This window comes from Rousettus aegyptiacus, unplaced genomic scaffold, assembly GCF_014176215.1.
Source record: "Rousettus aegyptiacus isolate mRouAeg1 unplaced genomic scaffold, mRouAeg1.p scaffold_m13_p_4, whole genome shotgun sequence".
In the NCBI taxonomy this organism is placed as follows: Eukaryota; Metazoa; Chordata; class Mammalia; order Chiroptera; family Pteropodidae; genus Rousettus; species Rousettus aegyptiacus.
Window position 1 is genome coordinate 112,761,250 of NW_023416307.1, and position 27,149 is coordinate 112,788,398.

Sequence of the window (27,149 nt, forward strand, 5' to 3'; positions counted from 1 at the left end):
AGCCCTGTCTGCCTTACTGGTCCCAGGGCTGGAAAGCTGGTAGGATGTCAGAGCTACCTGAGAAAGCAATGTTTCCAGGAGTGGTCATCATGGGAGAGCAGGGAAAATATGGGAGGCTCAGGGCCAGCTTGCCCTTTTGGGGCTGCACAAGTGGAAGAGAGGACATGGGTCATGACTGTGTTTCTTTGTGTTACAGTGACCATGTCCACTAGCATGACACCTACCAGTCAATGTCCTGGTCACTGGTCAATCATATTAGGACCTAATTTTTGGAGGAAAGACCATTAAAAACTGTCAGAGAGGTACAGATCGAGGATGATGGACATTACCTGTCACCATCCAACCCCCTCATAAGAAATTGGGGAATAAGATTTGTCACAAATTTCCACACATGGAGATAAATGCTACTAATGTGCCTATCAGTTTTTTTCTCCAGGTACTATGATATTCTTGATTTTATAAATAACCCTTTATCAATAGCTAAATAGATCATGGAATAAAATAATTGTAATAGCTAACATTTATTGAGAACTCACTATATATCAGGCTTATATATTGATTTATTTGCTTCTCAAAATAACACTGTAAGGTAGGTGTTATTTCTGTTCCTATTTTACAGATGAGAAAATGGAAGTTCATAGCTAGCAAATGGTAGAACCAGGTCACCTAGTGACCACCTAGATGGTCAGGTTCTAAAGTACAGGTATGATTCTGTTTCTTAAAGAGGTGGGTAAGAGATACTGAACAAAGGGCTGGCCCAGGAATTGGGAGACCAGGATGTAGTCTAGAGTCTGGCTTGGCTATGTCACAACCCACTGTGCAGTTGGCAGCTCACTGATGAATTCCTCACTTTGAGCTTTGGTTTCCTGATCTGTAAAGTGAGGATGTGATTTCAGTTCAAGGTTTTTGGGCCCATGACTCACCGTATTAGCTTCCTGGGGTTGGCATAATAAATTGCCACTAACTTGGTGGCTTAAAACAACAGAAATTTCTTCTCTCACAGATATGGAAGACAGAAATCTGAAATCAAGGTGACTTTAGGGTTGATTCTTTCTGGAGGCTCTGAGGGGGAATATATTCCATGCCTTACTCCTAGCTTCTGGTGGCTGGTTGCCCGCAACCCTTGCATTCTTTGGCTTATAAGTATATCACTCCAGTCTGCCTCTGTCTTCACATCACCTTCTCCTCTGTGTCTCCCTCTGCCTTTCTCTTATGAGGACACTTGCCTTTGGATTTAGGGCTTATCTTTTTTGAGGCCACTGTTCAACCCACTGTGCTCACCCTCTGGCTTTTTTCCTGCTGAAGTATGACAATGACCACAGCTATTAGAAAAGCTTAAAGCTAGGTAGTGGATAAAGCCCCCTGGGAAGTTTGGAGTAATGGCTAAGAACATAGAATCTGGAGCCAGAGCCCTGGTTTCAAGCATTGGCTGTACTACCATCAGCCTTGTGACCTGGAAAAAGTCACTGAATGCCTCTGGGCCTCAGTTTTCTACTCTGTAAAATGGAGCTAATAATAGTCACATTATAAGATTATTAAAGGAATGACTTCGTAAAGTGTTTAGAACAATGTTATGTTGGTGTTAGCTGCTATTAATGTTGTTGCTATTGTTACTTCCACTGAGAAGTTAAGTTCATGCCTATGAATTTGATAGAGAAATGAATTTAGTTAAGGATACATTTAAAATATGGCACGAAACAGCCTACAAATATGCTATTTTTCCACCATATTTTAAATTAGGGTGTCCAAATGTGTCTGAAATGTGAGGATTATACTTTCCAGCATGCTGAAGCAATTTTTGGCTTAATCTTTTTAGACATCAAATAAGCTGAAAACAGAATGAAGCTGTGCTCTTGTTGGAAGAAGTGGGCAAGCAGATGGAAGGTGGATGAGGGAGCATTTTCATGTGCTCGTGGAGGAGGCGTTAATATTTCAACATCTTTCTCGTTATTTACAGATAATTTTCATGAGAGATTTTCAGAGATGCTCAGTTTTTCCCTTTCCTCTGAGTGGTACAGAGTTGTCACAAATCAATCTGTTGATAAGCTAAAGAACTTAACGGTCTCTTATTTGGAGACTGACTGCAGTTCAAGTTTTATACCTAAAATGAAGTTTAGATTTCTGGATCCTGATTTTTTTTTCTCTCTAATTCATCACCTTGCAAAATTCACCCAATAGCCTAAACTTAGCAGGAGTGATTATTTGCCTCAGTTTTGTGTTAGTTGATTAGCTAATTGTGTTAGCTAATTGATTTATTTTAATATTATATTCCTACTCTATCTTGGGCAAAGAGGAGACAGAGGTAAATAGGAGAGTTCATAAAGTCTTTGAAGGTTGATTCTTAGTAGAGGCCAAACCTTCAAATAAATCATCACAATATAGTATATGATGGCTGATTTAATTGAGATCTTTTTTTTCATGCCTACAGCATCGAGTATTCCTAGGTGGTCTCCCGTCCAAGTACTAACCAGGCTCAACCCTGCTTAGCTTCCGAGATCAGATGAGATTGGGCACGTTCAAGGTGGCATGGCCATAGACTCATTGAGATTTTTGAAGTGATTGAGAACAAGGCCTTTGGAGGTAGATATATCTACATTTAAAACTTGCTTCTAGAAACCAAACTAACTACTTAGTCTCCCTTTGTTTCCATTTCCACATCTGGGTTATTTTATTATTTCCCCTATAGTTTAAACAAGATAATATACACTGAGTGCTTAGCAGTATGCCTAGTACATAGTAAACGCTTAGTAAACATTAGTCATTATTACCATAGGACTAAAGTGCCACGGGAAAAGCTATCTATAGAGTAATTTTGTTGAATTATTCATATGGCTTGATATTTATGTATCATGTTGCATGGTACCTTTAATGAGTACCTACTTTATTACCTGTCTTTAACTCTTTCACCAAAGTTCATTTTCTAAATTTATATTCTGTGTCACACAGACATAAATTAAGATCAGTTTGCAACATGGATGGACCAAGAAGGTATTATTCTAAGTAAAATAAGTCAGACAGAGAAAGACAAATACCATGTAACTACACTATATGTGGAGTCTAAAAAACAAATGAACAAATGAAACAAACAGACTCATAGACACCAAGAACAAATGGATGGTTGTCAGATAGAGGGGAGGTTGGGGCACTGGGTGAAAAAGGTGAAGGGATTAAGAAATACAAATTGGCAGTTACAGATCAGCCGCAGGGTTGTAAAGTACAGCATATGGAATATATCAATAATATTACAATAACTATGTATGGTGCCAGGGTGGTACTAGGACTTATTGGGGGGATTACTTCATAAGGTATATAAATGTCTAACCATTATGCTGTATGCCTGAAACTAATATAATATTGAAATGCCAACTGTAATTGAAAAAAAAAATCAGTTTGCTCTAGATATCCTGAAATTTGACATTTTGGATACAGCTTACATATGTTTTTAAAAGCCACCACTCTATAACAACAGGCACTGACACTTTTCTTAGACATTGAAAAGAATATTCTGTTCCACTTTGTAAGGGATAGAGCACTCTGCTTGAAGAAAACAAGAGTCGATTAATCATAATGGTTAGCACCACAGAACTTTGGGGTCCCAAGTCTGCTCATTACGGCTTTATGGTAGATAAATAGCTCAACTTCTTGGAGATGTGTCTTTAGCTGTAAAAATGGGGATAGAGATTCCTCCTTCCACAGTTGCTAGAGAAGACTCTGAGGTAACAAGTAAAGCCCTTAACGCAGAGTACAGAGTAAGCATTTGATAAATGTTATTAAGTGGTATTTAGAGGGCTACAGTCTTTCAGAAATCTCATAATAAGAACCAAGGTATAGCAAGGGCATGGAGTTGAGAATACATGGATACACGGTGACACTAAGGTCTGGGAAGTAGAAGTTTTAAATCTTTACTCGAGTTCTGTTCTTAGCCACAATTACTTCTCTTTCCGTCTACTTTTCTTTCTACCCCCAACTGGTTTATTTATTTTTATATTCCGGTTAAAATCTTCAGAGAACTTGATTGGCTCATCTAACTTTCACCGCCCCTTTGTGAGCAGAGTTTTTGTGTGAGGTGCTGTCATACGGTGCTGGCCCAGCTACGGATTGAATGCTCAGGATCACGTGCCAATCTCTGGACCAATGTCTGAGAGGGGGGTGGAGACTCATGTCTGCTTCTGAAGGCTCACAGTTCTTGCTCTCCACGGACTTGTAGTCCAGGACCACTGAGAGGAGTATGTGAACCCACTGGTAAATATTTTGGTGACTGGATTGGTGATAACATAGATGGAAAAGTTCCTGAATGTGGAGGTGTGATTTGGTACCTTCCGAGTTCTCCCGCTTTATCTTGTACGCCTTCCCCTCCTTCCCTCAGCGACAGCCACACCAGTGCCTCTTGTTCCTCAAGCCTGTGTGCCGAGCTATTCGCCTTGGGACCTTGGCATGCACAGCGTTTGCCTGCAGTGTTTCTCTTTGCTAGCCCCATTCCTCCCTGTGAAATAGCTGGCTTCCTGTCCTTTTAAGGTTTTAGCCAGATGTCACCCACTCAGAGACTTCTCTCCTGTCTGAGGGAAGGAGCCTACCAGCCGCTATCTTTCCACCTCATTTAGTTCCTCTGGGGCACTTATCGCAATTTCTTTGCTTATTCTTCTATTACCTGTCTGATAGTAGGTAAGTAAATATCTATTACTCATGTATTTTTAGAATATCCACCTTACAGCAGGCACTGTTTTACACATTTATTTTGGACTAATGAACATGAACTAAAGTGTCCACCATGCAAATATAGTAAGTGAGCTGTGGCTCCTCTAGCATTGTTACCATTACAAAGTTGTGGTACCATTACACACATATATACACACACACATATACACGGGGTGAATTTCCAGGGAACCTCTGTAGTCCCTCATTGTGCCGGTTTCTCTTTCTTAACCTCCTTCCCTTGATGACCATCCCTTTTGTCTGTTTCTTTGAGTCTGTTTTTGTTTATTTGTTTGTTTTAGTTTTCACATATAAGTGAAATCATATAGTATTTATCTTTTTCTCAGCATAATACCCACTAGGTCCATTCATGTTGTTGCAAATGTCAAGATTTCATCATCATCGTTGCATAATATCTATCTATCTATCTATCTATCTATCTATCTATATATCTATATATAGATATATATATCTATATATATATCACATCTTCTTTATCCATTCATCTATCAATAGACACCTAGATTGCTTCCATATCTTGGCTATTGTGAATCATGCTGCAGTGAAAATAGGGGTGCATATATCTTTTCGAATTAGTGTTTTCATTTTCTTTGGATATCCAGAAATGGAATTGCTAGTTTGTATGGTAGATATATTTTTAGATTTTTGGGGAATCGCTGTACTATTGCCATAATGGCTGCACCAATATGCAGTTCCACCAATAGTGCGAAAGGGTTCCCTTTTCTTCACATCCTTGCTAACATATTTTATTTGTTGACTTTTTGATAATAGTGTTTCTGACTGGTGTAGGTGATATGTGATTGTAGTTTTGGTTTGCATTTCTCTGATGATTGGTGATGTTGAACATCTCACATGTCTGTTGGCCATCTGTATGTCTTTGGAGAAATGTCTTTTTATGCCCTCTGTCCATTTATTTATTTAATAATATTTTTTATTTTTCAGTTATAGTTGGCATACGGTATTATATTAGTTTCAGGTGTACAACATAGTGATCAGACATCTATAAAATTCACAAAGTGATCACTCAATAAATCTAGTACCCATCTGACACCATATATAGTTATTATAATATTACCGACTGTATTCTTTATGCTATACTTTACATCTCCATGACTATATTGTAACTACCAATTTGTACTTTTTAATCCCTTCTCCCTTTTTATCCCACTCCTAAACCACCCTCCCATCTGGTAACCTTCAAAATACTCTGTCTGTGAGTTTGTTTCTGTTTTATTTTCTTTTTTAGATTCCACATGTAAATGAAATTATATATGGCATTTGTCTTTCTCTATCTGACTTACTCCACTCAGCACACTACTCTTTATGTCTACCCATGTTGTTTCAGATATAAAGATTTTATTCTTTTATTTATTTACTTATTTTATGACTGAGTAATATTCCATTGTATGTATGTATCAACTCTTCTTTATTTATTCATCCATTAAGGGACACCCAGGTTGCCTCCATATCTTGGCTATAAATAATGCTACAATGAACATATGGATGCACGTGTCCCTTTGAAATTGTATTTTGGGTTTCTTTAGATAAAGTCCCACAAGTGGGATTACTGGGTACTTCTTTGTCTTTTGTTATAGCCTTTGTTTTAGTCTGTTTTGTCAGGTATAAGTATTGCTACCCCAGATGTTTTTTCATTTCACTTTTCATGAAATACCTTTTCTATTACTTTATTTTCAGTCTGTGGGTCTTTCGATCTCAGATGAGTCTCTTGGAGGTAGCGTATGCATATGTAAGGGTCTTTTTTCCTTATCCATTCAGCCACCCTATCTTTTGATAGGAGCATTCAGTTCTCTTTCATTTGAAATGCTTGTTGATAGGTATGCTGTTATTGCCATTTTATTATTCACATTTTTTTCTTCTTGAAGAAGATCTGCCAACATTTCCTATAATACTGGCTTGGGGGTAATGAACTCTTTTAGCTTTTTCTTGTCTGGGAAGCTCTTTATCTGTCCTTCAAGTCTAAATGATAGCTTTGCTGGGTAGATTAATCTTGGTTGTAGGTCCTTGCTTTTCATCACTTTGAATATTTTGTGCCAATCCCTTCTGGCCTGCAAAATTCCTGTTGAGAAATCAGCTGACTGTCTTATGAGAGCTCACTTGTAGGTACCTAATTCCTTTTCTCTTGCTGTTTTTAAGATTCTCTGTCTTTAACCTTTGGAATTTTAATTATAATGTGTCTTATTGTGGGCCTGTTTTGGTTCCTCTTGTTTAGGACTTTCTGAAATTCTTGGGGTTGTATGTCTATTTTCTTCACCAGGTTAGGGACATTTTCCATCATTAATTCTACAAATAGGTTTTTAGTTTCTTTCTCTCTTCTCTTGGTATTCTTATGATGTGAATGTTGGTACTCTTGATGTTGTCCCAGAGGCCCCTTAAACTCGTCTCATTTTTTTGGAATCTTTTTTTTTTTTCTTGTTGCTGTCCTGATTGGGTGTCCTCTACTACCCTATTCTCTAAATTACTGTTTTGATCCTCCACTTCATCCATTTCGTTGATTCCCTCTAATGTTCTCTTCATGTAAGATATTGTATTATTCATTTCTGACTGGTTCCCTTTTATGTTTTCTATCTTATTTTTGTTTTCTATCTCTTTGTTAAAGTTCTTACTGAGTTCATGTACTCTTCTCCCAAGTTCATCAAATATCCTCATAACCAGTGTTTTGAACTCTACTTCTGGTAGATTACTTGTCTCCATTTTGTTGAGAGTTTTTTTTTTTTTTTTGAGCTTTTTTTCTGTTTTTTCATGTGGGACATGTTTCTTTGTTTTCTCATTTTGGCTGTCTCCTTGTGTTTGTTTCTATGTATTAGATAGAGCTCCTGAGTCTCCTGGTCTTAGTAGAGTGGCTTTATGTGGTAAGTGTTCTGTGGGGCCTACTGGCACAGTCTTCCCTGGTAACCTGAGCCAAGTACTCAAGATGTGTCCCTTATGTGGGTTGCATGTGCCCTCATGTTGTAGTTGAGCTTGGGTTGCTGATTGTACATTGCAGAGAGGGATTGACCTTTGGGCTGATTGGTTGAGAGAACTGGCTCTTGAGGCGCTGACCCTGTAGAGCAGGATTCACTTTAACAGGGCTTTGGTGCCTTTCCACTCTGCTTTTTGGGTGTGTCCTCTCCAGATGCTGCCCTGGGTGATGCTCTGGCTCTGGTGCCAGTCAAAGCAGCCCACTGGGTATACTGGGCCAAGGGCCTTCTGGGAGGGACCCAGCTGCAGGCCACGTTCAACAGCAGCCTGTGCACTTTTGGGGTGACCTGGTAAGAGTCACCAAGCAATCTGCAGATGGCTGCCACCTGTGCTGGTTTATAGGTGCCTTAGAAACTGAGGCCAGCTGCTACTTGAGCCAGGTTTGGGGCTGCTCAGTAACAGGTATGGGGTGCTCCGAGGCCAGATGCTGCTTCTTTGGGTTTGTGAGCCTTTGAGAGATTTTAGTAAAATCCGCAGCATGAGCCAAAACAGGCCAATTATATGGAATAAACCACTGGAGACAGCTTGGGCGGGCCCACACACTGGAAGGGACGGGTTCTCAGGGAATCACTGGGTGGAATGACTGATGTTAACCAGGCTAATGGATACTCAGATATGACGGCTGCCTATGCCTGCATGCTGGGAGTGGTGAGTGCTCAACACAGGGATAGTGGACACTGCCAGCAGCTCTGTCTGGACGAAAGCTGCCCCTCCAGGCCTTGTCCTGCATCCAGACAACTCCATTCCTTCCCGTGTGTCCCCGGCACTCTGAGCAGCTGCACCAGTGCTGGAGGTCAGAGTGAGTGAGTCTGTCATCGGTAAGTCCACACACCAGTTCTTTAAGAGGAATGTTTGTGACTTCCGTGACCCTCTATCTCACTCAGCTACAATCTCCACTGTTTTGTACAGCCAGAGAGTGTAGAGCCTTCTCTTCCTGGCACTAGAATCCTGGGCTGGGGAGTTTAGTGTGGAATCGGGACCCCAGTAGGGGGCCTCTGCGGTCATGATAACATTCTTGATTCTCTACTGCCACGCGCGATTGTGGGACTGCCTCTTTTGCACTTCCTCCCCTCCTACAAGTCTCCAGGTTGCCTCTTATGCAGTGGTCTCCAATCCCCGGGCTGCAAATTGGCACTGTTCTATGACATGTTAGGAACCCAGGCACACAGCAGGAGGTGAGCTGCGGGTGAGCAAGTGAAGCTTCATGTGTATTTGCAGCTGCTCCCCAGTGCATCATCACCTCAGCTCCACCTCAGATCATCAGGCATGAGATTCTCATAGGAGCACTGGTTCCTGCTGCCAAAAAGTTTGGAGACCACTCTTATTATGTATGTCCCCAGATGTAGGACTTCTGTTCCGCCAGAGCTCAGGCAACTCCCAGTGATGGTTTTTCTTTAGTTTTGTGGTCATGAAAGGAGGCGAGCACAGTGTTTACCTTCCACACCATCTTGATCAGACCCCTTCTGCCCATTTATTGATCAGATTATTTTTTTGTTACTGAGTTGTACGAGTTCCTTATATATTTTGGATATCTGATGTATCATTTACAAATATATTCTCCCATTCAGTAGGTTTTTGTTTGTTTGTTTTGTTAATGGTTTCCTTCTTTGAACAGAAGCTTTTTAGTTTAATGAAGTCCCATTTGTTTACTTTTGCTTTGTTTCCCTTGCTTGAGGTGACATAGCCAAAAAGATATTACTCAGACTTATGTCAAATAGTTTACTAGCTATTTTTGTTTTAGGAATTTTGTGGATTAAGGCCTTACAATTGAGTATTTAATTTATTTTGAGCTTTTTTGGGGGCATAGGATGTAAGAGAGTGGCCCAGTTTTATTTTTTTGCATGTATCTGCCTAGTTTTTCCAACACCATTTGTTAAAGAGACTGTTGTTTTTCCATTGTATATTTTTGCCTTTGTCATAGGTTAGTTGACCATAGAAACAAAGGATTATTTTTGAGTTTTCTATGCTGTTCCATTGATTTTTTTGTCTTTTTTTTTTTGTACCAGTGCCATACTATTTTGGTTATTATAGCTTTGTAGTATAGTTTGAAATCAGGGAATTTAATACCTCCACCTTTGTTCTTTCTCAAGATTGCTTTGGCTATTCCATGATTCCATATTTTGGCTTTTGTGGTTCTATATAAATTTTTGGATTATTTGTCCTAGGTCTGAGAAGACTGTCACTGGTATTTTGGGATTGCATTACATCGGTAGATTGCTTTGGGTAGTATGGTCACTTATTAAGCCTTTAGTGATATTAAGCCTTTCAACTCATGAGTATGATACAGTCTTCCATTTATTTGTGCCCTCTTCAATTTTTTTTCTTCAATGTCTTATAGTTTTTAGAGTACATGTTTTTCACCTTCTTGGTTAAAGTTATTCCTAGGTATTTTATTCTTCTCGATGCAATTGTAAATGGTATTGTTTTCTTCTTTTGATTGTTCTTATTAGTGTATAGGAACATGATGGGTTTCTGTATATTAACTGTGTATCTTGCTACTTTACTGAATTCTTTTATTAATTCTATTATTTTGGTGGATTCTTTTGGGTTTTCATATCATAGTATCATGTCATCTGCAAATAGTGACAGTTTTACTTCTTCATTTCCAATTTAGATGCCTTTTATTTATTTTTTCTTGTCTGATTGTTGTGACTAAGACTTCTAATACTATATTGAATTATAGTGGTGAGGGTGGGCATCTTTGTCTTGTTACTAATCTTAGAGGAAAAGCTTTCAGCTTTTCATTGTTGAGTATGATGTTAGCTGTGGGCTTGTCATATATAGCCTTTATCAAGTTGAGATGAATTCCTTCTATACCCACTTTATTGAGAGTTTTTACCATAAATGGATGTTGAATTTTGTAAAATGCTTTCTGCATCTATTGACATGGTCAGAGGATTTTTATTCTTGGTTTTGCTGATGTGATAGATTAAATTAACTTTTGTGGATGTTGAACCACTTTCGCATCTCTGGTATAAATCTTAATTGATCATGATGTATAATACTTTTAATTTGAGTTGCTAGTTTTTTTTTTGTCTTTATATTTTTTATTAGTTTCAAGTATACAGTATATTGGCTAGACATTTATTTAGTTTACAAAAGGATCCACCTAATTGCTCATTCTCTCCTCTGGTTTTCCACCTGAGTTGCTCGGATTTTGTTGAGAATTTTGATATCTGTGTTCATCAGGGATATTGGCTTGTAATTCTATTTTTTGTAGTGTCTTTGTCTGGTTTTGATATCAGTGTAATACTGGCCTCATAGAATGAGTTTAGAATTGTGTCTTCCTCTTCAATTTTTTGTAAATAGTTTGAGAAAGATAGGTACTAATTCTTTAAAAGTTTGGTAGAATTCATGTGTGAAGCTGTCTGTTCTTGGGCTTTTGTTTGTTGGGAGTTTTTTGATTACTGCTTCAATTTCATTGCTAGTAATTGGTCTGTTCAGATTCTTGGTTTCTTCTTGGTTTAGTCTTGGAAGATTGTATGTTTCTAGAAATCTATTCATTTCTTCTATATTTTCCAGTTTGTTGGCATATAATTGTTTATAATATTCTTCAGTGATCCTTTGCATTTCTGTGGTGTCAGTTATAATCTCTCCGCTTTCAGTCCTGATTTTATTCATTTGTATTATCTCTCTTTTTGCTTGATGAGTCTCACTAGAGACTTGTCAGTTTTATTTATCCTTTTAAAGAACGGGCTCTTAGTTTCATTTATCTTTTTATTGTTGTTTATTCTCTATTCTATTTGTTTTCACTCTGATCTTATTATTTCCTTCCTTCTACTCTGGATTTTGTTTGTTTCTTTTTTTCCCCCCAGTTTCTTTTGGTGTAAATTTAGATTGTTTATTTGAGATTTTCCCTGCTTCTTGAGGTAGGCCTGTATAGCTATAAATTTTCCTCTTAAATTGCTTTTGCTGCATCCCATAAATTTTGGAAGGTTGTATTTTCATTTTTGTTTGTCCCAAGGTAGTTTTTGATTTCCTCTTTGATCCATTGGTTTAGAAGCATGTTGTTTAATCTCCCCATATTTTTTCCAGCTTACTTTCTCTGGTTAATTTTAATTTCATGCCATTGTGGTCAGAAAATATGCTTGATATAATTTCAGTCTTCCTGAATTTATTGAGGCTTGTTTTGTGGGCTAGTTTGTGATATATCCAGGAAAATGTTCCATGTGCACTTGAGAAAAATGTGTAATCTGTAGGTTTTGGATGAAATGCTCTATTGATGTTTATTAAGTTAAACTGGTCTAATATGACATTTAAGGCCATTATTTCCTTATTAATTTTCTCTCTGGATCATCTATCCATTCAGGTAAATGGATTATTAAAGTCCTGAACTGCTATATTATTACTGTTAATTACTGCCTTTATGTCTATTAATAGTTCTATATACTTGGGTGTTTCTATGTTGTGTGTGTAGATATTTACAGTAGTTATGTCTTCTTAATGGATTGCCCCCTTAAAAATTATGTAATCTCTTTTGTCTCTTTTTACATTCTTTGTTTTAAAGTCTATTTTGTTTTATATGAATATTGCTACACCTGCTTTCTTTTAATTTCTGTTTGCATGGAATGTCTTTTTTCATCCCTTCATTTTCAGTGTCTGTGTGTCTTTTGATATAAAGTCTCTTGTAAATGGCATGTAGACGGGTCATTTTAAAAAATCTATTTTGCCATCCTATATCTTTTGATAGGTGCATTTAGTCCATTTATGGGATTTTTCTCTCTGTGACTTGTTGTTTCATTCTTGTTGCTTTTAAGATTGTCCCTTTCTTTTTTTGCCATTTTAATTACAATATGTCTTGGTGTGGTTCTCTTTAGTTCATCTTGTTTGGGACTCTGTGCTTCCTGGGCCTGGATTTCTGTTTACCTCCCCAGATTTAGGCCAGCTTTCGGCCTTTATTTCTTCAAATATTCTTTCTGCCCCTTTGCTCTTCTTCTGGAATCTCTATAATGCAAATGTTTAGGGCACTTGATGTTATCCCAGAGATCTCTTATACTATCCTAATCTTTTAAAATCTTTTTCATTGTGCTATTGTGATTTTCATTTTGCTATTCTGATTTCCACTATTCTGTCTTCCAGGTTGCTAATCCATTTTTCTGTATTACCTAATCTGCTGTGCATTCATTCTAATGTATTCTTAATTTCACTTATTACATTCTTCATCTATGATTGTTTTTTTTTACATTTTCTATTTCTTTGTTGAAGTGCTCTCTGAGTTCTCTATTCTACTCTCAAGTTTGTTGAGCATCTTTATGACTGTTTCTTTGAATTTTCTGTCAGACAAATTATTTATCTCTGTTTTATCAGTGTTTTCCTCTGGAGTTTTTTTTTTTTTGTTGTTGTTGTTGTTGTCGTTCTTTCATTTGGGGCATATTCTTTTGTCTCCTCATTTTGTTTGACTCTCTGTGTTTTTCCTATGAGATAGATAGAATAGTTCTCTTCTAGTCTTGAAAAACTGGTCTATGTGTAGACTGCCTATTGAATAGTTTTTGCAAGCTGGTTGTCGTTGGAACAGATGTGCACAGTGCTTGGTATATTGCCTGGCCTGAAAGGGTGGGTTCTGGGTAGGGCAGCCTGGTATATGCATGCTTTCTTGCCCTTCTAATATGGATGAGCCTGTTTGGTTTAGACAGGGCTGCTTTGTGTGCTCAGGATGGGCCCTATTGCTTTAACTGTCTATTGTCAGAGCAGGTTCTGGGAAGGGTTGCTTTGTGTGGTTGCTTGCATCTCAACGCCCCTCCAGCTCTGCCCCTTCTGGGTGGGGACAGTCCTACCTGCATGCACATCTGTACTTTACTAAGTCTGCGCCATCTCTAGGTGGCATAGCTCCTCATATGCTTGGCTATGCCCCACTTACTCTGCATAGGTAGTCCTGAGTGTTTGCTCTGTTGCTTTCATTGTTCCCTGTCAGAACAGGGTCTTCGTGGGGCTGCTCTGAAGACCTACATCTTAACATTCTACTAGCTGGATCGTTTTTGTAGGTGAGGCAGTCTTGTATGCATGCATAGCAGCACTCCACTCACTCCCCACGGCAGCCCTTTGTGTGGGTACCACAAAGTCCTACTAGTTCCGCATTTTCGTTGAGCATGGCAGCACCATGTGTACATCAGTGATCCACTATCTCTGCCCTTTCTCTAGACAGGGTAGCCCTGCAGATGGGGACCAAAGCATTTTGCTAGCTCCACACTTTCTCCGGGCAGGGGAGCCCCATGTATGCAAGTAGCCCGATGGGTGCACAAAGCAGCACCCTGCCATACCTGCTGGATCAGTCTTGGGGGAGAGGCCCCTTATATGCAGGCTCTGGTGCCTTTATGTTTCTGCTGTATCTGGCTTGGGGAGGAGGTGTGGCTGGGGATATGCTACAGTGCACTACAGGTTGACCAGAGAACCTGGATAGAGCTTCCACCCACTATCCACATACAAGGGATATGGCAATGATGCTCATCAGTTCCTATAGTCCTGGGTTGTTCCTTTAGCACCTGAAGAGTTCTCATGCTTCTCCAACCTTCTTTATGTGGTATCTCTCTCTTGCTTATTGTGCAGAAGCTGTTCAGTTTTCTTGTAGTTGTCTTTCAGGAGGAATTTCTCTAAATATAGGTATTCATTCAATGTGTTCTTGAGATGGGGAGAGCTCAGCATCCACCTAAGTTGCCATCTTGGACCCATCTCTAGAACTGAGATTTTAAAAAGCTTCCTATGTGACTCTTATGTGGAAACAAAGTAGGAACTAATGCTCTGAGCTTGCAGACTCTTAACCCCCCACCCAGATCTAGTGAATCAGAACCTACATTTTAACAAGATCCCCATATGATTGATGAGTATATACAATGAAGTGTGAGAAACTCTGTTTTTTTGCATTGACTCACCCAACATTAGTCAAAAGAACAGATTTCTGAGTCCTGGAAATTTGATTCAGAAATACTGATGTAGAAGGTCCAGCATGGGGCCCAGAAATCACCATTCTTAAGAAACACTCCATGTAGTTCTGAAGCAATTGATCTTAGACCAGTTTTAAAAATACGTTCTCAAGAATGTTGGCATGAGACATGAGAGGTAGGTGGTCTTCGACTTAAAATTAAAAATGCTTCTGGCCTGATAAAGTCTAGAGCCGCCCCTGTGAATCCATCTACAGAATTCTAGTACTTTTTGATCTTCTAAGCTTTAACTTAAACTTGAGAAAAGGGCAGTGTTCTCACTAGGAATACTAATAGTTTATTAAATTTTGGGGTTGATGAAAGTTGTTGAGGGTGGCAGGATTAGTCTGGGTTCCTCTGGAATAGTTTTTATTGGCTCCTGAGACCAATTGTTTAATGTGGCTCAGAATAATAAAAAGACACTTATCCTGTCTGTCTTAATTTTCCAGATGGGCTTCAGGAAAATTTCCAAGCAGAAATAACATTTATTCAGTTCAAGAACCCACTGGGAAGATTTCATAGTCTTGGAAAAAGCCACATTCTCATTGATTTTGAATTTTGTGTTTGTCTAAATTATGGTCTTGTCAGATTTTAAAAAACTTTCTTTACTTTTTTCCCTTGCATGACTCCTTTGAATCTCTGTGACTTTGATCTGTGTAACAAAATTAAGTGGTCGTTTGTTAATGACTTCTTTGAAAAAAAATGCATACTCTTTAAAACTGCATTTAATGTGGATTTAGTTTGGTTTTTCTCCTTCCCCTTTCCTATAAATACAATAGCATTGTTTTGTGTGGGGGAAGTTTTGAATGTGTCTTAGGTGCATCACACTCTCCTAGGCACTCTGAGGTCTGAGCAAGACTGGCTACAGAATTTTTGGGGCTCAGTGCAAAATGAAAACGCAAGGTCCTTGTTCAAAAATTATTGGATGACAGACATACAAACCAAACATTGGGCTTTTCTAAGGTTGGGGTCCTGGAAGACTGCATAGGTTAAAACCATGAAGGTAGTCTGGATGAGGAGTCACAGTTACATGGAGAAGGTGAAATCTACTCTACCTTGGACCCTTTTTGCATTTCCCTAGTGCAGTAGACCCTCTCTTCTTTGATATGGTTCCTCACACCATTGGGATAGGAAGTAAAGTGTCCAGAGCCCACATTTTTTTGGCAAGGTGGACACAGCCACATACAATGAGCAAAACCACATACTGCTGTTAGAGGTTTAAATGGGTACCTGTTTTCTGGAATGAAATTGGTAAATGTGTGTCAAGACTTTAAAAAATATCCTTATCCTCTGACTTAATAATTCCTCTTCTAGAAATTATATGCACAGAACCCAAAAAGATGTTCATCATAATTGTTCTATGTTAAGTATCAACAAAATTTGGAAACTAACCTAAATATCCAATAGTGGAGGATCTCCATATTGTCATATTGTGAAATACCATCCACACATTTCAAATCTGAAGAATATTTACTGACATGGGAATTGCTATATTTTATGCTACATGAACCCATAATCATTAATTCTTCCCTTCAGTCAACCCTGGTAATAGACAGGCTTTGATATTGTGTGGACATTAACTTTGCCCAGTGCCACTGCCCCAGTGTGGGTTCATCCAGTTCTTTGTCATCATCATCAAATGTGTATGCGACCCATGCTCTGGCCTCTTCTGCCTAGTTTGCCACTATGCACCTTTACTTTGGCCAAAGTCGACCCATTTATATTTGCACCTTTGTTCTGTACCTTTGTTTGGTTGGCCAGGATTCATTTTCACATCTTCTCTATATCCACATTTTGAAATCTTATCATTTTTCAAACCAGTACAAATGCCGTTCCCTCTGAGAAGTTTTTTTTTCTCCTAATTTTTCTAGGCATAAATCAAGAGCTTCCCCTTTTGAATTTTTTATAGCTCATTGATTGCATTAATTATATTGCATGATCTGTATATTGCTTTCTAAATCATTTGTGTGCAAGTATTCTCTTTCCTACTGGATTATTAGCCTCTCAAGTAGGACATCTTATCCTGTAGAACTTTGAATCACCCAAGTTGTCTTCCTTGTAAGAATCATTGGGTATTTTTTTCTCTAGTGCATATGTTGAATTAATATGCATGATGAAGGCATCATAAATTGGGAATTTCTAGGAATGAGACAAAAAAAGATAAAGCAAATTAAGAGGAGGATAAGGGGCAAATGAACAAGACAAACAAACAGTGACTGCGACTCATAGTCATAGACAATAGACTAGTGGTTACCAGAGGGTAAAGCGGTGGGGAGGTAGATGGAGTAAAGGGGATCAAATATGTGGTGACAGAAAGAAATCTAACTATGGGAGATGAAAATACAGTGTGAATATATGTATGCCTTACTGTTAAAATGTACATCTGAAACTTATTGGATTTCGTTAACCAATGTCATCATAAAAAAATTAATTAATTAAAAAGAAAAAGAAGAGGATAAGGGGGACTATAAAAATTTAAAATCTAATTAGAATTTAAAATTTAAAATTAATTTTGTGAAAGATAATTTTAACTGATTTATAAAATACGAGGTCATTTCACAGGTATTATAATATGTCTAATATTTTTCTTCATTGGGTACACCATTGATTCATTTATGTAGAATGTGTTTATAAAAATAAGGAGGAGAACATTATAAGATTTTAAGACACTCAGTCATTGGAGATAAGTAATGAGATATTCTATGGTTGAACCATGTTTATACATTGGAGAATCGATAAGTATAGATACAGCTACAGGTTAAATATTGATATAGACCACTTAAAATACTTTCGTTTGTTTGTTTCAATGTAGAAAAATATATGTATCTTAATGAAAAGACAGTCAGTTTGGTTGACATAATTTTGGGGATTTGATATTAATAGGATCGTGTCATGCTTTTGTCACAAAGTATTGACAGTAAGAGAGGATGTGGGAAAAATTAGCTGGTCTTTAATCTTTAAGACTATAAATAAAATCTTAAGTTTTTTGCTGGAAAAATTCTTTTGGTTTCTGCAACAGTGCATTTGGAGTTAGGAAGTAATTTTAAGTATCAGTGCAGCTTAGGTGGATTAATAACTGGGTCAGAACCATACACAAGAGTCTGAGTGTTTTCATATCAGGTAGGAGGAAGAAGATTCCATAGGTCACTATTCTGGATTTCCTTCTGTTTAAGATTTTCCAGTTTTTGGAGAAAAACATAGGCATGCTCATCAAGTTTTCTGACGAAGTTGGATGAAAGAATTATGATACATTAAGAACTTGATAGATGAAACCAAAAGATACAAGTCAGTAAGATTAAATTTCATACAGATAATTGTACATTTCTGAACATCGGTTCAAACAATCACCCACAAAACTCTATGGTATGTGTGACTTCTCTGAAGTTCCATGGAGAAGGTTTACCCTCAGTTCATTATGTGCCTCTAGTGTGATGTGGCTGATGGGAAATTATTAAACAGGGACAAAAGTAATGCACAGTAATACACAGAGGGTAAAGGTCTAATTTTCAGACCTCTCCTGAAGCATGTCCTCCCATTCTATCCTTGTAGATTGGAAGATGATAGAGGGCAGTGAAGAACTGGATCAGTGGAAGTTTGGAAACTAGATCATATGATGAAAAGCTGAGGACATTTAGCCTGGAGAAGTATAGAGTTGTGAAATGAGTGCACATTTGATAACTGACTTCAGATGTTTGAGATTCTCAGTACAGTACTTCTCAAACTTTAGAGGGCACACAAATCACCTGGTGATCTTGTTAAAATGAAGATCCTAATTCAGTGGGTCTTGGATGGGGCCCTTGATTCTGTATTTTCAGTAAGCTTTTAGGTGATGCTAATGCTACTGCTCCATGGACCACACTTTGAGTAGCAAGGTTCTAGAGCAGCTCTGTCCAATGGAACACTGTGTGATGATGGGAATATTTTATATTTGCATTGTCCAGTATGATAGCCACCTGCTGTATGTGGCTATTGAGCACTTGAGATGTGGCTAATATGGCTGAGGAACTGAACTTTTGATTTTATTTAATCTTACTTATTTAAATTTAAATAGTCACATGGCTAGTGACTGCTATATCGAACAGTGCAGTTCTATAGAGTATAATTAAAACTCATGATTGGAATTTAAAGGGATTTAGACTTCATTTTAGTTATATGAGTTTTAGAACAACTATAGCTGTTCATCTTTGAGAAGGCTGCCTAGAAAATTAGTATAATATTCAAGTTGACTATTTGCAAAGAATATTGCAGAAGGGACACTCTCATTGGATGGGGAGGGGGAACTAGTATTCAAAGATAGTAGCATGTATTTAGAACAGAGAGTTAATCTTCTTAACACAGTTGTTCTCAGCCAGGGGCTATTTTGCTCTCCAGAGAACATGTGGCAATGCCTGGAGACATTTTTTTGGTCACAGCTGGAGGGAGTGCTACTGGCATTTAGTGGGTAGAGGCCAGGGATTCCACTAAACATCCCACAAAGCCCAGGACAGTCCCCCACAGCAAGGAATTCTCCAGTCCAAAATATCAAGAGTGCTGAGGTGGAGGAACCCAGCCTTAACATATAGAGAGCTTTTCTAAATCAATAATAAAAAGATTAACAATAGAGTAGAAAAATTAGTGAAAAACACAGGCAGGTAATTCCTGGGTGGGGGAGGGGAGAATTTAGGGCAAGATATTCAACCCTACTACTAATACAGTATGGTTAGGTTAAAATAATGAGATCATTTTCAACTATCAAATTGCCAAAATTTAAAGGGAAAGCTAATACACAGTAGTGGGCAGAATGGTGAAATGGACCCTAATCCCCTAATCACTGTTTGTGGGAGTGTAAATTGCTCCAAATCTCCTGGAGAGGGGGAGCAGTTTGTTGCTGTAATCCATATTTTAAATGATTTAAAAGGGTGGGCACACCCTTTACTCACCAGCCATTCTAAGAATTTATCCTGAAGAAATAATGTGACAGATTCATGTAGATATGAATATCTAGACATCCATTATAACATTTTTTTTGTTAAGGCAAAGATTGGACAGAATCTAAATATCCAATTTAAAGGAATTGGCTAAATAAATTATGATACATTTTTTGCCATAGAATATTCTGCAGCCATTTGCGTAATAGGATGGGTCTTGATATGTGGAAGAATGTTAATGATAGAAATCAATATTAATCAGGTTACAGAACAGTAATTTATGTTGAAAATATTTGCGCATCTGAGCATATGTTTACATTGGGGTGAGGGGTGAATATTGGGATTAGCTCTTGGGAAATTTGAGTTTAAGTCAACTACTCTGTCTCATTTGACAAATCTGTGAATTTCAGAGCCTCAGTTTCTTCATTTGTAAAGTGAGGGTAACTTCTGAGCAATTTACTCACTTCACAAAATGCCTGGACTGAACTGATGCTTTCTTTGCAAAAAGGCACTAGGTGTTTTATACCTCCAGGTTGAAATTGGTCTAATTTAAAATTATTTGGACTTTTGTGATAGAGCAGGCAAGAGTAGGGCAGATTTATTATTATTTTATTTTTATTTTTGCAAGATAATGGCTAATAAGGCTGATAAAATTGTTTTATAATATGATTGTTGAGGTTTCTCATTAGCACATTATTATTATTTTTTTTTAAGTTTGGAGCACAGGTTTCTTTGCTTCTATTGAAGTCAGACTAAATTATTCTTCTCTTTTGATATTTAATTTATGTTCCAATCAGATATCAGACTAAGAACTGGACTACAAAGTAATGAACATAGTAAAGATAGGTATTAGCAAAATCATCCATTAGGGTCTTATTTACAATTTGCTGGTGGAAAATAGTAATCGACTTTTAGGAGAGAGGTCTTAATATTGCTGGCTTGTGGGAAAATTAAATGTGTTTAAATTAACCTTAGCTTGTAGTATTTTTCCTCATTTTATTTCATAACAGGTAGTCATACCCTCCTTCTGAAAAATACTCAAGACAAAGTATTTAATGCATTGCTTATAATAGGATCCAAAATATTGAGGTTGTTTAAATTGGGGTTGTTTTTTTGATGGAATATTACCACATTTCAGATTTTTAACTATTCAGATTTATAACTATTCTACTCAGGTTTGAGTTTATTTATTTTTTATTTTTTATTTTTATTTGTTTATTTTTCATATTTTTCTCTTTTGCTTGTTTATTTTTTGTCATGTACTAGAAATTAAAAAAATTGTAGAGAATTTCAAACATGCAGGAACATAAACAAAATAGTGTAATGACTCCCTGTGTTCCTATTACTTTCCTCAATCTATCAACCTGTGGCCACTCCTACCTTACCTACTTTTTCCTCCTCTATTACTTTGAGGCAGAGCCCAGACAAGCCTGTCAGTTCATCTGTAAATATTTTAGACCCTATCTCCAAAAGATAAGGAAGAACCTTTTAAAAAAGCTTTAAATACAATACTATTATCAAATGTACTGGAAAATTAGCTATACTTCTTTAATATCATTAAATATTCAGGCAGTATTCAAATTTCCATTGTTTCATAAGTGCCATAGTTTCTGTTGTTTTTTGTTTTATAACAATATGTTTGAATCAAGATTCAAATAAGGACCGCACACTAAAATTGGTTGTTTTTTAAATCTCATTTACTTTTTTCCATATGATATTCGGTTACTGAAGAGACCAAGTGTTTTGTCCTGCAGAATTCCTGCAGCCTGGATTTTGTTGATTGCATCCATTGTATATGTACCCCATATTTATCTTTTCATCTATTGAAGGACACTTTGGTTGTTGCCATGTCTAGGCCACTGTGAATAATGCTGCAATGAACATTAGGATGCAATATAGGTTTATGGAAAAATGTTTTCAATTTTTTATTTTGCATAGATACCAAGAAGAGGGATTGCTGGGTCACATGGTAGTTCTATTCTTAACTTTTTGAGGAACTTCCATACTGTTGTCCATAGTGGCTGTACCAATTTATATTCCCACCAGTAGTGTATGAGGGTTCGTTTTTCTCCACAACCTCTCCAGCACTTGTTATTACTTGTCTTGTTGGTAATAGTCAATCTAGCAGGTATGAGGGATTGACTCTCAGGCTGATTGGTTGTGATGACTGGCCATGACTGTAGTGGAGGAGCCTTTGTACAGGGGCTGACCCTATGGAACAGGATTTGCCTTAGCAGGGCTCTGGTGCCTGTGCAGTCTGTCCTTTGGGTGTATCTTTTTTTGAGCTGATTGGGTGGTACTCTTGTGTGGTCTGAAGCGGCCACCAGTTGTGTTGGTTCTGGGGCCTCTTGGGAGGGGCTCTGTTGTAGCCCAAGGTCATCTGATGACTGTGCTCTGCCCAGGGCCACTTGATATGAACTACAAGTGATCTGCAGGTGGTTGCCTCTTGCACTTGGAAGTGCCTGGGAGCAGCTAAGCTTTAAACCAAGGCCAACTGTCACTAATGCCACACTTGGGGCTGCTTAGTAAGATTTATGGGGCATACTGAGGCCAGATGTTGCTTGTTTGTGGCTTGCAAACCTTTGAGATATTTTAGGAAAGTTCGAAGCATGAGCCAAGAGAGGGCATTTGTGTGAAAAAGCCACTGGAATTGGCTTGGGTGGGCCTGCAAGTTGGGTGGGGCAGGGTCTCAGGGAGTACCAAGGTGTGGTGAATGGTATTAGCTTCCTTGGTGGACACTCAGTTATGGTCCCTGCCTGCACATGCAGGCCAAGGGGAGGACTCTACCAAGGAATAATGGTCTCTGCCAGCACTTCTGTCTGGGAGAAAGCTGCCTCTCCAGCCCTTGCCCTGAAGCCAGACAATTCAGTTTCTCCCCATATGTCCTTGGTATCTTTTGAGCTGCTGCCCTAGAGCTGGAGCTCAGAATGAGTTTGTCAGCAAATATGTCTTTCGTGGGCACTTTAAGAGTAATGCCTGGGACTCCAGCAGGCCTCTATTTCACTCAGCCATAATCTCCAGTGTTTTTCACAGCCAGAAGTTATGGGGACTTTTTTCCCCCCAGAGCTGGAACCTTGGGCTGAGGAATTTTGTGTGGGACTGGGACCCCTCACTTCTCAGCAGGGGGATGGGGGGCGGTTTAGAACCTCCACATCTGAAATATCCCTCCCAATTTTTAATTGTGAGACCAACCTGTTCTGCATCGCTGCCCCTCCTCCTATTCTCCACATGGCTTCTTCTATATATCCTTATTTATAGGAATTTTGTTCAGCTAGAATTCAGGTCATTTTCAATAATGATTTTTTTTTTTGTAGTTTAGTTGTAATTTTGATATGGTTGTGAGAGGAGGCAAGCACAGAATTTTCCTACTCTGCCATCTTGACCAGATCTTTGGAAAGGTAAGTCTTCAGGTAGTTCTCTTTTAGGAGAATAACGTATATTACTTAGAATGAAAAGATGTGCTTAGAGCTAAGGTTCTTGATTTCTTTATTATAAAATGTATGTGTACCTGTAAAATCTTGTCAGATGAAAATATCTGCAGAGCTCTTTATTTGTAATTAGGAAGAGGGGTATGAGAAGGTCCTAATTTGTTAGGTTTTAATTTTTAAGCCATATATACAGAATTTAATGAAATGTATTTTTTGGCATTATTGAGATTTTCAGCCTGGTTTCCCATCTTCAGACATTATTATTACTATGAAGTGACTGAATTTCAAAGAAGTTCTGAATTCTTTATCATATTTGTATTCCATCCTTGTGTTGTTCTTTGCATGTGTAATAAACCAGAACTCTGGCAAGATTTGTCTGCTTTCAGCCTCTGGGATTCTGCTTTGATTTATGGCTAATTTTATTTTGAGTAGGAGCACATGGGATCAATGGCTTTTAGACTGTAGCATTTACTGTGACCTCTGTGTAGTGGTTGGTTTGTTATCCATGTATCTATGACATAGGAAAATTCAATTAATTTAAGCATATAACATGAAGAGCATGTCTGAGTCTTTATAAAAGCTAATATTTGGTGCGAAGGTATTTTCTTTGTGAATTATTGGTATGCTTTGTTGGTGCCACCTCATTTATTATCTGAGTGTCCACTTGACATGACTATGTTGTACAGAGGAAAAACTGTGGGATAAAAATAAAAGACATTTAAATTCTAAACCTAGCTCTGCTAAAGAATTGCCAGAATTAGCAAATAAAAATATAGAACACTCGGTTAAATTTGAATTTCAGATAAACAACGGATAATTATTTAGTATAAGTAATTCCAAAATATTACACATACTTAAACTACAAAGTTTGTTTACCTGTAATTCAAATTTCGTTGTATGCCCTGTATTCTATCTGGCAACCCTGCTCTGCTGGGACCTAGTTATGTGGTTTTTGGCAAGTTAGTTTACCTCTTTGAGTCTGAATCTTTATCTGTAAAATTGGAATAAGATTCTAAACCTCTCATATTTCTTTTACAATAATTTGTCCCAAATACCCTTATTTAAGTGTGCAAATGCACACACAAAAGAATATTGTTTACTGCTTTGTTTGATTTATGAAAGATTGGAAGAAACCTGTGGTAGAGATGGTATTATTTCCAACTCTCTGTTTTCTCTCATTTACTATAGTAAAAGAATTCTTAATTTAGATGGGCACACGGTTACCTGGAGTAAAGATTACATTTCCCAGCCTTTTTTGTAACAAAAGTATGACCATGTCACTAAGTTGTAAGTAGCATCTACAGCTTTTGGGAAGTGCAGTAAAGGGGAGAAACATGCCTTTCTCCTCCCCTGCCCCCACCCCTGTCCTTTTTTTGTTGGCTGGAATGTGGACATTGAAGTTACAGTGGGAGCAGCTGTCTTGGACCATGAAGCAAACTTGGAATGAGGCGATATCTGGTAGAAATTTAATAAGAGGTCAGGGGCATGGGTGTCTGATGGCGTAGGGTCCCAGAGTAGCTCTGTGCTATCTACTTCCACACTGTTTTGTAATAAAGACAATTTTATCTTGTTTAAGACACTGTTATCTTGAGTACAGCTAGATCTTATTCTAAATAATATACTAAGTATGTCAGGGAGAGGCTGGCTAAATTAGTTGGTATAGCCATACAATGCAATATTGGGAAAACTTTAACAAGATTAATAAGGTATTATTAATTAGATGTATATGTACCAATATGAAATATTTGTATAATTATGTAAGTGAAAAAAGCCAGCTATAGAACTAAGTATGTTACCATTTGTGTAAAGAAAAGGAGCTGTAGGAATGTATGTATATACGTAGACTGTCTCTGAAACAATAGACAAGGCAGTGGTAACAGTAATTGCCAGGCACTGGGGAAATGAGAATCCATACTGAGAGGAAGACATTTTTATCTTTTTGTACTGTCTGAATTTTAAAACCAAAACCATTTTAAAAACTTAAAAAATAAATACTATTTTTTTTAAAGGTTCTGACATGTTTACTGAAGCTTTCCAGAACACTGTGTACAAGCATTGCTCTTTGTGCTGTAGAGGTCCTAAAGATAAGTCCAGTTGAGTCCTTTGTCTTTAGGATCTTGGGCTCCAACAGGAGTATGAACACATGAGAATTGACTGATCACCAGTGGTCTGAAGTAGAAAGTGGTTAAGTTTGAAAATAGAGAAAGGAAGAAAGGAAGGGCCGTGGTATATGAGTAAAGGGGAGGGGAGTGGACTTTTAAAATGGAAGGTGAAAAGTTGCCACTTTTCCTAGTATTGGAGACAGTTTTGTAATCTCTGCCTTCTTTGATGTCTCCCTCCACCCCTGCCTAACCACCCTATTCTCCAGTGAGCCAAACAAAGGAACGGAGAATTAAATTTTTTTTTTCCCTTTTCTGCTTGCAAAGCAATGCAATTCAAATTTGAATTGTCAAAAATTCAATTTCAAAAGAAAAATTTAACATAGAAAATGGAAATCTCATCACTCTGAGATAAATACTGCTAAATGGAGTATATTCCTTTATATTTTTTCTATGGATATATTAATATTAGAAATGCACATTATAGTCTGACTTGCCTTTTTTTGTTCAACAATACATCTTGGACACCTTTCCATGTGAATATGTCAAAGCACCTCATTCTTTTAAACAATTGTCAAATATTCTGTTGACTGGACAGACCATTTCATTTAGCTAATCCCTTATCATTGACAAATAATTGCCTGACAGAGCAAGCGTTTCTGAAGAATTAACTAGTAGGAGAGAATATCTAGTTAAAATGGTATGAACATGCAAAATTTTAATAGCTGTTGCTAAATTGCCCTCCAAATGGTTGTGCAGATTTCTACTCCCACCAACTGTGAGTATGAATTTCTCTTTAACCACAAATTTTCCAATCCCGAGTTTTTTTTATCAGTATTATAAGCAAAAACCCCCCAAAAAACAAAACAAAAAAAACCCCAAACTTATTTGAATTTACATTTCTTTAATTTTTTTGTAAGCATCTTGCCACCCATTTGAAGTTCCTTGTCGGCGAGTTGTCAGTTCATGTGAAAGGAGAGATCCTAACCCACTGGAGAAATGTATTCTTTCCCAAACGTCTCATTCAAAATACAGCAGTTTCCATTTGGATAATTTCTTAAGTCTCAAAAAACTTCCCTTTTCCCTTTTAACAATCGAAAACCAAATCCAAAGACAACTTAGGATTTGAAATATAAAGTACTTTAAGATCTTAGTACTTCGATTTTTAAAGCTTAGAGTCTGAAATCTTTTTTTAGTCACAGCTTTAATGAGATATGTCACATACCATACAACTCAATTTAAAGTATACGATTCAGTAATTTTTAGTAGATTCAGACTTCGAGCACCATCACCACAATCAATTTTAGAATATTTTTTCATTTGAAAACGAAACTCCAGTCAATAAACTTTGTATTGTGCCACTTTTGGGGTCTTCACAGAAATTTATGATAGTGTAGCTGATGGTTTGTTAATCCTGGCTTTCAGTCAACTGGCTCGTGTTCGACTTGGGAAAATAATTAAAGGAGAAAGTTTTTTTTTTTTTTGAGAACTTTATAGTTGTTTCATTAATTCATTTATTCTATAAATATACTAAGTTCCCATTATGTGCCAGAAACTGTCTTAACTATTATGGATATAAGGGTGAAAAAGACAGACTTAATCCTTGGTATCAAGGGCTAATAATCCAGCATGATATATCCAAAATAGACAGTTATATAAACAATGAATTGTGTTAAGTGGCATGGAAAGAGCTCATAACTGAAGCATTACCTGTGTAGGACACAAAAAAAGCTTCCCTGAGGAAGTGACATTTTAGCTATGATGTAAAGGATGACTGGGGAAGGGTGGAAGCACAGAACATTCCAGGCAAAGGGAATAGCAGGTGTGAAGACCTTGAGGGAGGAAGTGGCAAGTGGGAGGAATGCCAAGGGAATTGTGGACAAGAAAGGGCTAAAAGGAGTGAAGTTTTGGGAGATCATGGAGGTGGAGGGTTGCAATGTCAGATGGAACTTCCTAGGCTTTGGCAACTTGTTTGGACTTTGTTTGCCTGCCACAGCAAGTGGCCAGTGAGGAGAATGGAGAAGGTTAGAAATATGGGGGTCCAGGGGTGGGGGGTAGTGGGAGGGCTTGTTTACTGAGATTCCTTCATCATAACTACCATCATTTTTA

The 27,149-nt window shown here is 37.7% G+C and overlaps 1 protein-coding gene and 1 pseudogene across 25 annotated transcripts in view; one reads left to right on the forward strand and one right to left on the reverse strand.

Annotated features, from left to right (window-relative positions):
* ERC2 (ELKS/RAB6-interacting/CAST family member 2) overlaps positions 1 to 27,149 on the forward strand; it is an 895,762-nt gene that overhangs the window by 48,722 nt on the left and 819,891 nt on the right. The gene's annotated exons all lie outside the window — the stretch shown is intronic.
* On the reverse strand, positions 2,420 to 2,538 carry LOC118602598 (annotated as a pseudogene).